We start from the raw sequence: 12741 nt of genomic DNA on the forward strand, positions 1-12741 counted from the left end.
TCCAGCAGAGAGATCTCCTGCACCTCAGCGGCGAGAGGAGTTTGCGTGTGTTGTTGGGGCGGGAGGGGGTTGGAGCTGACAGACCAAAGGTCTCTTCCCCGCCAGCTTAGTGATTTCTCTCGTCACTGGGTATGGCCTCTGCAGCTCCTTGGTTTCTTCGAGGGGAATCCAACCTGCAGCCTGACAAGGACAAGGAGTCTCATGGCCCAGTCCCCATCACAGACGCTCCTCGGAGACTTTTCTTCCGCTGCAGCAAATTCAGCTTGTGGGAGGCGGGACAAGCTCACACAGTCTCTCTCATGGGGCGTCTGTGGAGCAGCGCTCTGTAGAGGCCCTTGTCGATCCAGGAGCCATTCCAAGGCCTCCTCTGTGATGTTGTGGAAATCACCCTTTTCAGCTTTGACTCCAGTCTGCGGGCACTGTGTTACGGTGTGTTCGAAGGTTTGGATGGTCTCACCACAGTTGTGAGACGGGGGCGGGGGGGTGTCTTTGATTTTCTACTTGTGCAGCAAGTAGCCGCAACTTGGGTCAGTGACAATGTGCTTCTTTGGAACAGTGACTGAGCTCCAGATACTCTGCCATTCCCTGGCCAGGGCTGGAGACATGAGGGGGGCGCATGTGGACCATATTGGCTCTGGAGCTCACTATGTCCCCTACCCAGTTCCCAGGTTGGGGCATTCTGCTTTCTGACAGGCAATGGAATTGGGAAAAGCCCACCTCCTTTCTCTGCTTCTACAGGGTGCAGGGAATTAAACAAGGGTCTGATCAAGCAATCGTGACTGCCTGACCCAGTGCTCTCCTCTCAGACACTTGGGGATCAGCCAGGGGGACAAGGAGCAGAGAGACACCCAGAGCCATGATCCTGTCTTAACTCACCCACCCGGGGATCCTCCTTATGCCACGTAGCAATGCATCCACGTAAGACACTCAAATCACAGCAACTAGCGAGGTTCCAATGTGGGACCTTTAGCACCAGCCTGTCCCACTGGTTGCTGGATGAGGAACTCTGAGCTGGAAATAAGGAGTGGGCTCTTTTCCTGTCTCCAGGAGGCATCCACTGCAGGGAACCCAGCCAGCCCCACTCCCTGAGCTGTGTCATGCCCTAGCACAGTGCCCTTACCTCCCCAACTCTGGCTGTATTCTTGTAGCCCAAGAGCCTTCTGTCCTGGTGCCAGTCATAACACCAGAGATCTTCCGCGTCATGTATGGTCAGGCCTGGAAGAGAGCGAGAGAGAGAGACTTTTCTCATTCTGGTTGCAGTTTCTGTGTCCTTCCAATCCCATTGGTGGCTCCACAGTGGAGTGGAGAAGAACAGAGGCAGAGCGAGACTTGTCCTCCAGCTGGGGTCAGTCTGAGAGCAATGGTCTGGGGTCCCATTATCCACCTGTGGTCACTCTCAGTCCCCTATTGGGTTCCGTGTCCCAGCTGGGTTCCTTACCCCTCTGTTGGAGCAGCAGCTGGTAGAGCCGGTAAGTCCCCTCCCTGGCCTGCCGGCTGATGTCCTTGTCTGGATCGCTGACAAATAGAGCCAGCTGGGCCACATGGTGCCCCATCCTAGGGAACTCGGCTGAGATCTAATGGAAGGGAGAGCAGAGGGGACCCCATCAGCATTTTTCTGTCAGCTCCCTGTCCCCCCCTGGGCCAGAGGGCTCCTTCCCCTTAGTCCCTCTGCAGGAGATGCTGGGGGAGAGGAGCTTGAGATCGACCCTTCATTTGCTCTGCTGCCAAGGGAGCCCGGAGCTGCTTTGGGATGCCAAGCAGGGGCTGGAGCATGGTCCCCTTAAAGGCCCAGGGACAACACTGAACCAGGACAAGAAGAACTTGACTCAAGCCTAGCTCAGTCCCTGCTCTGATCCTGCCTCCCCATGAAGAACCCTCCTAACCCACAGCCCTTGCAGCAGCAGATCCTGCAGCCCGCCTGGAGCCAGCAAGCTGGGGTCGGAGGTCACGTACGTTAAACTCAGGGAGGGTGACTGTGTATCTCAGCAGGGCTGTGCTGCTCCTGATGGCCCTGGCTCGCTCCTGGGACAGCCTGGACACGACCCAGAAGTTGACATGCTGTGGGGAAAGGAGGCAGGTCAGACTCAATGGCCAGGTGCACCTGCTTTGCAAATGAGCCCCACGCCCTCAGCCCCAGGGGCCTGAGACATTCTGCGCAGGGGGGAATATCTGAGGCCTTGATGGCAGAGCTTTAGAAGGGGATTCTTTCCCCCAGGACACAGCTTGTACCCTGCAGGTCACAACTTGTCAGCGTCTCTCTAGATTGGGACAATGTTCGGGGTCAGGGCTGGTCCCCTCCTCCCAGAACTCCTGATTCCTGAACAGTTCACCAGAAAGGAGACTGAACCCTCGGCCCTTCCCTGCTACGGAAATCCTTGGGGAGGGGGGGGTGTAGGGAATTTCAGAGCAGATCAGAGGGAAGGGCTGATTCCCTGGGGTCCTCCTGTTTCTCTAGGAAGGAGCGTGTGCCTCTTCTCTGAGAACCATCTCCTGAATCTCATGAGGTGTGTGTGTTGGAGGGGTGGGGGAAGGGTGCGTTTTCAGACTCTCACTCCCCAAGACAGCCAGGAGTCCTGTGCTTAGTGCTCAGCAGAACCAGGCAGAGCTCTGGCTTGAAGTCCCAGCTCCTTCCTCTGTCCCTCAAGAAGGAAGGACCTGACACTTCATTGCACTGACCTCCCCAACCAAGGACGGCCCACTGGGGAGCCAGCTAGGAGGACAGAGTAGAAAATGGATCTTCCAGTCTCTCCTTACCAGTCCCCCTAAGAGTTAAGATAAAATGGGGCTCACCTCCAAGATGAAGTGGAGCCTGTCTGTGTCTGGGGACTCTGCCAGCAGGTTCCCCAGCATGGCATCCAGGACCTCTGGGATGACTTTGTGCAGAGCCTGCAAAGCATGGGTCAGAGTTAGGGAACCTGGGTCTACACCTGCCACAGGATGGGAAGAGGGGTCTCTGGGAAGCGCTGGGGAGACTCCCAAACACATCTCCTGGCCTCTCTCCTTCACATCCCACTGCAGGCAATTCGCAAGAATTGATGACCCCTGGACCTTTGATCCATGAGCTTAGCAGGTCTCTGCCGAGGGCCTTGTAGGCAGAAGAGTGTGAAACAGCCAAGTTGCTATGGATGGTAGCTGGGCTTCTGGGCAAAACACGGCTTATGGAAGCAAGCAAGCAAGCAAGCAAGCAAGCAAGCAAGCAAGCAAGAAAGAAAGAAAGAAAGAAAGAAAGAAAGAAAGCAATTCCCCAGGGAGGAGTAATCTCTTCCCTGCTGGAGGGAAGGATCCAACCCTGCGGCTTGTTCCATCTCCGCTACCCCACCCCTAAATCTGGAGCTCCAGCGAATCAAGGGAGCAGGACCAAGGACCACTCTGGAAGAGGAGGAGAATGGAGGAGGAGGATGTACCTGGATGCTGGTGGTGTCCTTCTCCGTGCCCAGGGTGAAGACGGAGTGAAGGGCAGCTCGCAAGAGGTGGGTCTCTAGCTCTAGCTCCAGGGCAGGTTTCATGGTGCTGGCAAGAGAGAGGAGCTGGTATTAGACTGTGCAGTACAGAGGTGGGACTGTCACCAACATGGACACGAACACACAGGGATAGAGGCACAGGCTGGTGAGAATTGAAACTGAGGCACTGAGCTCGGGAATGACAAGGCCAAGGCGTCCCAGACAGACAGTGGCAGGACAGGAAGAGCTCCTGTTCCCTGGAGCCTGCTGCCCCTCCTTTATCTGAGCCCGGGAGTGAGCCCCTTCCCAAGGCCCCTCTCATGTTATGGGAGTGAAAAGAAGAGCCCCGCCAGGAGAGAGTGACCCTTCCCACCCCACCATCTGTGCCACTCTTGGGAGGTGACCTGGGAGGGACAGTGACAGTGACTCCCAGCCTTAGGCCTGAGCAGCACTGGGGTGAGGGGAGCTGGCGGGGTGGGGGGAGGTGGGGCTGTCTCGGTACCAGAGGTTGCCCACTGCAGCCAGGGAGTGGGCGAGGATGGCGCTGGGTGACGAGTCATCGGGAAGCTCCTCGATGAGCTCCTGTGAGACGCGAAGGAGACAAAGGAGTGTGTGAGATTCAGGCCTGACTGACACCTCCCAGTGAGGAGATGACACAGCCAGTGCCCACGTGGCCAGCAGGATCCCCCACCACCTCCCGCTCCTCCAATTCCTTCCTGCCCATCCGCCTTGTCCCGCTTCCTGCATTCGTGCCCAGCTCACTCCCAATCCCTTTCTTTCCCCCTCCCTGTCAAAACTGCCCCCATTCAGCCCCATCCCGATGACCGACCTGGGACCATGTGATTCCTTGTCCCCCACTCTCAACTGCCTTCCAGCCCCACAATTCCCGCCCTGCCCACTACCCACCAATCTCACAATTTCTCCCTTCTCTTCTCCCCAGTCTTCAGCCCCAGCAATCCCTGCCCTCTCCTGCCCCCTCCAACACCACCCAGCCCCCACCCATTAGCCCGGCCATACCCCTGCCAATCCCAAGTCTCTCTCCTCCCTCCAGCTGCCGTATGGCGTGTCTCACTCACCACGATCCTCTTCACCACAGCCGCCTTGCAGCAGCGCGGTTCCAGCGTGTCCTCCCCTCTCTCCCGTGCAGCCAGACATGCGGGGTAGATGGCCTGAAGGAACAGGAGCTGTTGCCCCTCATCCTGTACCCACCACGAGTGGGGTATAACGAGAGAGAACCTGTTAGCGAGGGACCTTCCTGCCCCACCCACACCAGCTCCATGGCTCAGGCCTCAATGGGGGATTGTGGGGAGGCGCCTATTCTCCACATCCCCCACGACTCCTACACAAGAGGATCAAGAATTGGGACAGTGCCTGGCTGGCGGGGAGATGACCTCGGCTGTTGTGGGACAAACACCCGCATCTTGGGGGTCCCACATCATGGATGTAAAAGGGCCCCATTAGGGGTGGTGGATCAGGAGGGACAAGACCCTCGGCAGGGGGTAGGGATGTTGGGAAGGGACAGGGCAATCTTGGTTCCAGCCCAGGTGAGGAACATTTGTACCTTATCTCTGCACTGGAGCTGCTCTCGGATGACCTTGAGAGCAGCTTCATCTTTGGCCACGTCCACCTCTTCCTCCTGCTCCGAATCCCGGGGGGTCCCTGCACCCGGGAGAGAAGGGAACAGGGTGATGCCTGCTGCCACTTGGAGGAAGGACAGGGGCGTGGTGGGCAGAGCCGGATTCAAGACCCCCCTTCCCACCTCAGGCACCCAGGGCAGATCGGGCCCCAAACTTCCCTCTCAGGGATGCCTTCAGCCCCCAACAGCTGCAGAAGCCCAGAGCAGAGCCCCCCTCCCCTGCCCAGGACTCCAGGGGAGGTGCCTGTTCCCCCCGCCCGGAGCAGCAAGGACCAACTGGCAGCGGCTCTTCACGCCCCCCACCCCCAGGTCCCCGTGCGGAAGGGGCAGCTGTGTGACGGCTGCTGCTGTCCGTGGGGTTCGCGGGGCTCAGGCCAGACACCTGGGCTGGGGATGCCCCCCCCCCCGGTATCCCTGGGAGAGCGTCTGGGCCCAGGGTGTTCACATCCCGTCCTCAGCCCTCCCTCAGCCCAGCCTGGCTCCTCACCTGGAACAAAGCAGTGGCGCCCGTCGGCCTGGCTGCTGCCAGAGGCCCAGGTGCTGCCGCTGTCCCAGGCTGAGCTGCCGGTGCTGGGACAGGGACCTTCCCCCTCCTGGCCGGCGGGGGCTGGAAGGGCCTCAGAGAGCGGGCAGGGCGAGGCCTCCTGATGGGAAGGAGGGCTGGGCTCCTGGGGCCGCTGCTGCCCACACAACAAGCCCCAGAGCCACCCTGCCCGGCGCCCCTCTTGGGCTGGGTCCTGTCTTCCAAACCGCAGCCTGGGCCAGCTCCACTGGGGCCTGGTCGGGGCCTCTCCCAGCTCGGCGCCTGCGCTGGGAGCCGGGGTCCTTTTCCAGAAGGCCGGGCACTTCCGCCGTCTGGCCTGGACGGGAGCTGCTTCCCCGCCAGCGGGGACGCAGGGCTTGCTCTGCCCCTTGGGAAGACGGCAGCTGCTTCCCTCAGGCTCTGGGGCCACCTGCAGAGCCTTCCTCCGCAACATCCGCAGGAGCCTGGCCATCCTGGAACCGAGCGGGGAGCAGGGGTGAGTCTGGGCTCAAGGCAGCCTTTCACTTCTGGCCCTTTTCCATCCCTCCTCCTCCCTGCTCCAACCACAGCCGCCCCCTCTGCCCCCACAGGAGTGCAGGGAGTGCCATCTACACACACGGGCAGGAGTTCATTGCATGATCTGCTCCCAACGTTCCCCCTCGTAATCCCTGCTGCTGCAATAGCCAGGAAGTCTCATCCTTTTCCAGCAATGGGGTCAGTCCCAAAGACCATCGGATACTCTGGACAAGCAGCCCCCTTCTGTCTTCCCAGGCCACACTCCCACCCAGGCTAGAGAATGTACAGAAGCCAGGAGTCCGGACTTCTCCTGGGAAACCATTCCCCACGTCAAAGTCACAGAGACCCTTGGCACAGGAAGACCAGGGCCCTCCTCGTTCCCCATTGATTTCCAGGCTCAGCAGCTCACAGGGTCTGGCTCAGCTCAGAGACTCTCAGCCTGGGGAACAGTGTCCCACAAGGGAAGGGCTGGGAGCCCCATTGCTGGAACCTTTCCAAACACACTGGAGACGGCTCTGGAGAAGCCTCTGCCCGGTCTAAGAGTGAGGGGTTCTTGGGGGCTGTTTTCAAATGATATCCCCCTTTGGAGATATTCTCTCCCCCTGTTTCTGCCTCTCCCCACACAGACAGGGGAAGACACCGAGGAACCCAAATGCCACTCACTTGCTCTCAGTGATGGTAAGATGGATGGCGGATGTTCAGGGTCAGCAGACGTCCCTCGCCCTCCTCCTCACTCTCCAAGCCCAAGGCAGGCTAGAGGGTGGTGTCCTCAGGAGTTACCCTGCCCAGCCAGCAGGCAGGGTGATGACACGAGGGCGATCGACTGGCTGTGAAAACAAGAGTCTGTCTTATTGCTAAGGAACGGAGAAACTCAGCCAGCAACAGGGGGGTGCAGAATACTGCCCTAGGGCGGAGGTGACAGCGCCTCCAGGATCCTGACATCCCAGCACTTTACACACCTTCCTGGAGCCTCCCAACCCTGCTGGGCTGTAGAGATGGGACCCCAACACTACTGATAGCAAACGGGCCTCAGCTACCGGCTCAGGGTCACACCGAGTGTCAGAGCCATGGATGGACCCCTTCTCTAACCACTGCCGCACACTCCCTCCCACAGCTGGCAATTGCAATCAGGCCCTAATGTCTGGTCCCCCTGACTTTGAGAGGGAGGGTCACTCCTGGTACCATTACTGCCTCTTGATCTGTGGGACTTTGGGCAAGTTGCTCCCCCTCTCTATGGCTCTCTGGGACTCACATCCCTGAATGGGCTTTAAAAAAGACAATGGTTAAAGTTTGGCCCCAACTAATTCTTGTTTCTCTAGACTAACCATTTTACAAAAGTTTAGAATTCTTGACATTCAACACCTGGAAACATCCCTTTCTCCTTCGCAGACGGCCTTAACATCCCTTATCTCACCCAGGCTCCCTGCTGCCTGGAGTTAGAGAATTGACCCTGTTCCCATTGGACCTACCCAAAGTGTCACACAGCAAAGCGGGGACGGAGCCAGAAAGAGAAGACAACAGTCCTGACTCCTGTTCTAACTAACAGGCAACAACCCCCCGGAGGCAGGGATAGAGCTCAGAAAATCAGGTGTGAACATTTTCATGGAAACCGTTTTCTGTCAGAAAATCCATTCAGATGAAACCACTTTGTTTACTGAAACCACAACAAGTAGGAGGAAAATTCTTTGCAAAAATATTTGTTTGCAAAACAAGAGCATCTCCTGTTTGTCACAGCGCATTAAACTGTCTCGTCGTGCACAAAGGGGAGACACAACGCTCTGGAAAATTAGACGAGATGCTTCAGTCTGAGCTAAGTAGTTGCTGCTCTTCACAATTTCAAAATAATAAAATCCAAATCCAATCGAATATTAGGTCATAATTGGATATGGCTCAGAGTGATAGGACACCCCCTAGTCTGCACTGCTCTGAGTGACACTCTTCAGTGGATCCCCAGCATCCACCCATGGCGAGGTAGGTGGGAGAGGATTGTTAATCGTCCTTGACAGAAGGAGAAACGAAGGCTGAGAAAGGAGCAGGGACTTGTCTTAGCTGATGCAGCCAGTCAGTCACAGAGTTGCTCTCAAATGAGCTACAGACCAACAATTGTTCCTAGTAATTATTCAGCAATTATTTCAGAAGAATTGGAATGTTCGAGAGGATCATGAACTGCTCCGAGACAATGAATGGAGAGCAGCATCCACATTGGTCAAATATCTAACTGGTTGTGACTTATTTGCTTGGTCATAAAAGAGAACAACATTGACTAGAGTTTCCTCCCTGTCAATAGCCCCCTCCTCAGCCAATCAAGGTTGAGACTTTGAGGGGTGCGAGGCTAAGGGGTCTCACCAAATAGCACAAAGAATGGCCCTGGTCACCACCGAGAGGATCACACTATTCCAGCCTCACCTCTCTGTGAGGGCCTCCCACAACCCCCACCCCCACCTCCGGCCTCCGCTCCACACACAGAGCTACTGGTGGTGGGAGGAGAGCAGAGGAAAATGACAAAGGAAGCAAGAAGAGAAATATAGGAGGGACAGAGGAAAAGGGAAAACAAAAAGGAGAAACCCCAATGTCCCCAGTAATTCTAAGGGACAAAGTCCTGGGTCAGAAATAAAATTCTGCCCCCACAATCTAGTGTTTTCCTTTCCTAAAAATCAGCCGGCACCTGATGGATCAGACTGAACAGGTTCCAAACCTCTCCGAGGCTCTTACCTTCTCTACAGAGACGTCTGTTTTCGAGCAAAACCACTAGAAGAAAAGGAGAAAACTCCGAAGAGGGTCCTCCTTGCGCTCACGTACGTGCAAGTGAATGCTCTCTCAGTCCTCCAGGAGAGACCTCGAGAAGGAGACGTGCTGAAGCAAAGCCACAGGGATCTCCGAGCTTGCCCCTGTCCTGCACCCCTGTCCTGCCTGGCTGATGTCAAGATCTCTCTGTGAGATCATCGCCTCCCCACCACCTTTGTCCAATAGGCTGAGGTCCTGCCAAAGGCCCTTGTGATGTCACTGCCACACCCACCCCTCCCCTGCAGTGATGATGTCCTGCCCCTGTCCAGCCACATTGGATGTTTGAGCTGCTTCCCCTGGATCACCCCTCTCAATGAGCGTTCATTGTGGGCTCAAGCCGAACAGAGTAAAACATCAGAGGCTTCTCCCCATGCTACGCTCAGTTTTTCACCAATTAGCAGACTTTATGGACAGAAGAGACAATTAGAGCATGTCATCTGACCCCCTGCATATCACATGTTTTCTGTAGCTAGTTTTTGACTACACACGTTCCAGAAAGGCATCTCGTCTTCATTAGAAGACATCAAGAGGTGGGGAATTCCCACCACTTCCCTTTCTAGTTTGTTCCTTTGGTGATTCATCCTCAGTGTTGAATATGTGCACCCTCTTTCTTATCTGAATTGGTCTCTTTTGAGTTTCCAGCCACTGCGTCTTGTTATGCTTTTCTCTGCTAGATCAATGAGCCCTTTAATACCCGATAGTTTCTCTCCATGAAGTCACTTCAACACTTCAATGACGTCACCTCCCGATCTTTTTTATCATCTAAACAGGATGAGCTCTTTCAATAGCTCATTCGCAGGCATTTTTCTCCAGCCCTCAAAACATTTCATTGCTTTTTGCTGCCCCATCTCCAATATTTCAAAATCTTTTTTCAAAGGTGGACACCAAAACTGGATGCAGGATTCCACGATCAGTCTTCCTCATGGTGTGTCACCTCCCTATGCGCCTCACTGCTCTTTTCATACATCTAATGATGGCTTTAGCCCCGTTCACCACAGCATCACCCTGGGTGCTCTTGTTGAATGGCTTGCCCAGCATGGCCCCGAAATCCTCTTCACAGTCAGTGCTTTCCTGGATAAACTTCCCCATTCTGTAGGTGTGGTCTGCATGCTTTGTTGCTAGATATAGGACCCTTCCTTTGGGTATTTTAAACTGGTTTTCTTTGAATGGGTCCAGCTTATCAAGGGATCTGATTGCTCTGTGTCACTGCCCTGTCCTCATCATTAATTACCACTCTGCTACTATTTTATCACCCACCAATGTTAGCAGCAGTGATTTTTTATTTGGGTTGCAGTTCATTGATATTCATATCCGTAGTGCCCAGAACCTGCTCCTCACAGCACAGCGAGAAAAGGCCGCCCTGCCCAGCTGTGGCCTCGGGGCTAAACACAGAACAAACGTAGGAGCTTGTGTCATCCATAGCTTCTGAACAACATGTGGGGGTCATCAGCTTACAAAGACACTCTAGACTGATAGCGTAGACAGGTCCCAAATGTATCTAAGTGTCCTGCCTTGGAAAACAGGAGAGAAAAACCATAACCTTGATTAGCTTTATTTTATAGTCGTGGAAACTGAGGCACCCAGAAGCAAAGAGATTCGCTCATGGTCAAAAAGCCAGGAATAGAAAACGGCAGAGCTGCTGATAGTCAGTCCTGGGCCCTAGCCGTGTTTGTCCTGGCCTCTCTGCTTCAGCTCCAGCAACAACCCGAGTCGAGGTTTTCTTCTTCTCCATGTCCTTTAACTTCACGTCACTGCGGAAGAAAGGTTGTTTCTGACCAGCTGGCTCTAATGCATGGAGATGTCTTTCCAGAAGACGTGCTCTGGCTCAGTCACATGTTGTGGGTTTTCTGGAGGAAGCGCTCGGTGCCGTTCTAGGGCCTGTGTTACACAGAAGATGGACAGAATGGTCCTTTCTGACCTTCATTTTTTTCTTTCGCTCGGAGGATAACGCTGGACATTTTCTCTCATTCACTTTCCTTTGGAATAATTTCAATCCAGTCCAAAGGATTTCCTCTTCCCTTGTGTCTTCAGCAGCTTTCCTCGCAAACAGTTACTGTTCGAGCACAGGTTTCCAGTTTCAGGCTGTCCCAGGGTGAGATGGCCATGAAAGGGGGAGTAGCTCAACTGAACCTATCCCCAGGTGAAGGGAATAAGTGCAGGGGTCACGTGAGAAGGAGCAGCATGTAACTAGGATCCAGGCCTGTTGGGTGATATAAGAACAGCCTGTGCTCAGCCAGGAGAAAGACCCACAATGGGAGCAGGCCTGGGAGGGGCTTGGATAGTCCTTTGAAGGCAGTTTGGGTATAGAGTAGGGGATGGAACAGCCAAGCTGCTAGGGTTGGGAGCTGGGCCTCCTGGCAGTGTCCAGGAATGAAAGCACAGCATCTGCCAGGAAGGGAGTCCCCACAGAGGGACACCGTAATCTCCCAGGGAGGGAAAAGGCTCTCACTGCCATTTCTCAACCTCATGGGGTGTTCTCCTGCTCTGCCAACCCCACTCCTATTTCAGCATTTCCAGGTTCCTGAGGGAGCAGGAACCAGAGGCCATCCTGCAGCTGGGACAGAGGTGGAGGTTCATGACCTACCTGCCCGTGGTGACCATGGTGCAGGACAGCCCTCAGGACATACAAAGGCAGCTCCAGATCCGGGAGCAGCTTCTCTTTGCTGGCAGGAGACTTTGCAACTTGAGGGGGGGTGAGATAGGCACTAATATGGGTATGGATGTTTGGGGAACAGGACACAGGCTGGGGCTAGGCAAGGCGGGCAGGGACTTGGGAAGAAAGAGAGAAGATCAACCACTTTCTGAATGTGGGTCAGGATTATCCCCACTTTAGAGAGTAGGAAACTGAGGTGCCACGTGGGAGCAGGATTGCCATTTGGCCGAGCCTCTGAAGAATTGCTACAGCCAAAATAGAAAAGCTATTAAGTGTCAGAAGAAGATGAATCATGGAATTCAGAGTTCAGGGCTGACCAGCAAAGATGTGGTATATGTCATAAACCAGTCTACGCTCTGCCACCTCCCTGGTCTCGGAGATGGGTACATCCCTTGGACAGGGGTTAGAGAATCTTTCTCTCAGACACACAACTGGGAATAGTTTGGAAAACAAACCCTACTTATAATGTTGTTCACTGGTCCTGCTAGAAACTCCACCCTCCAACCATTGCGAACCAGGACCAGGGACACCATTCCACTCTCCTGTCCACATGTACCTGTGCACCTGCAGACATTGCAGCTGGCACATAGAATCATAGAATATCAGGGTTGGAAGGGACCTCAGGAGGTCATCTAGTCCAACCCCCTGCTCAAAGCAGGACCAATCCCCAATTTTTGCCCCAGATCCCTAAATGGCCCCCTCAAGGATTGAACTCACAACCCTGGGTTTAGCAGGCCAATGCTCAAACCACTGAGCTATCCCTCCCCCCCCCCAAAACTTACTCGCTTCGCCCAACGTGGGGCTCGAACCCACAACCCTGAGATTAAGAGTCTCATGCTCTACCGACTGAGCTAGCCGGGCTGCCTGATTGCATTGGTGCAGGCTCTGTCACGGCTGTTCTCTATTCTGGATTGCCCCCAATGATGAATCCGATCATCTGCAGCACGAGAAACCAGGAAATGAAAGGTGCCCTGAGTAAACTGATAGGTTGGAGGTTATTCAGCAAGAATAAAATGTCTATATTTCTCCCCTGATCACAAGTTTATTCTGTGTTTCTTTATCAATAGAATCATCTGATGACATTATTGCCTTCATGAGAACATACTTTGCAATCTGTTTATGCAGAACTGTGTATTTACATTCATAAAAATCCAGACAAATTTAACCCAAGAAAATTGTAGTTACTCTA

The 12741-nt window shown here is 54.6% G+C and overlaps 1 non-coding gene and 1 pseudogene across 2 annotated transcripts in view; both read right to left on the reverse strand.

Moving 5' to 3' along the window:
* The window catches only part of LOC144275109 (uncharacterized), an 807364-nt pseudogene that overhangs the window by 455780 nt on the left and 338843 nt on the right, over positions 1-12741 (reverse strand). The window lies entirely within an intron of this gene.
* On the reverse strand, positions 12341-12413 carry TRNAK-CUU (transfer RNA lysine (anticodon CUU)). Its single transcript has one exon. It is a non-coding gene; the product is annotated as a tRNA-Lys (tRNA).

The sequence above is a fragment of the Eretmochelys imbricata genome, chromosome 14 (assembly GCF_965152235.1).
Source record: "Eretmochelys imbricata isolate rEreImb1 chromosome 14, rEreImb1.hap1, whole genome shotgun sequence".
Classification (NCBI taxonomy): domain Eukaryota; kingdom Metazoa; phylum Chordata; order Testudines; family Cheloniidae; genus Eretmochelys; species Eretmochelys imbricata.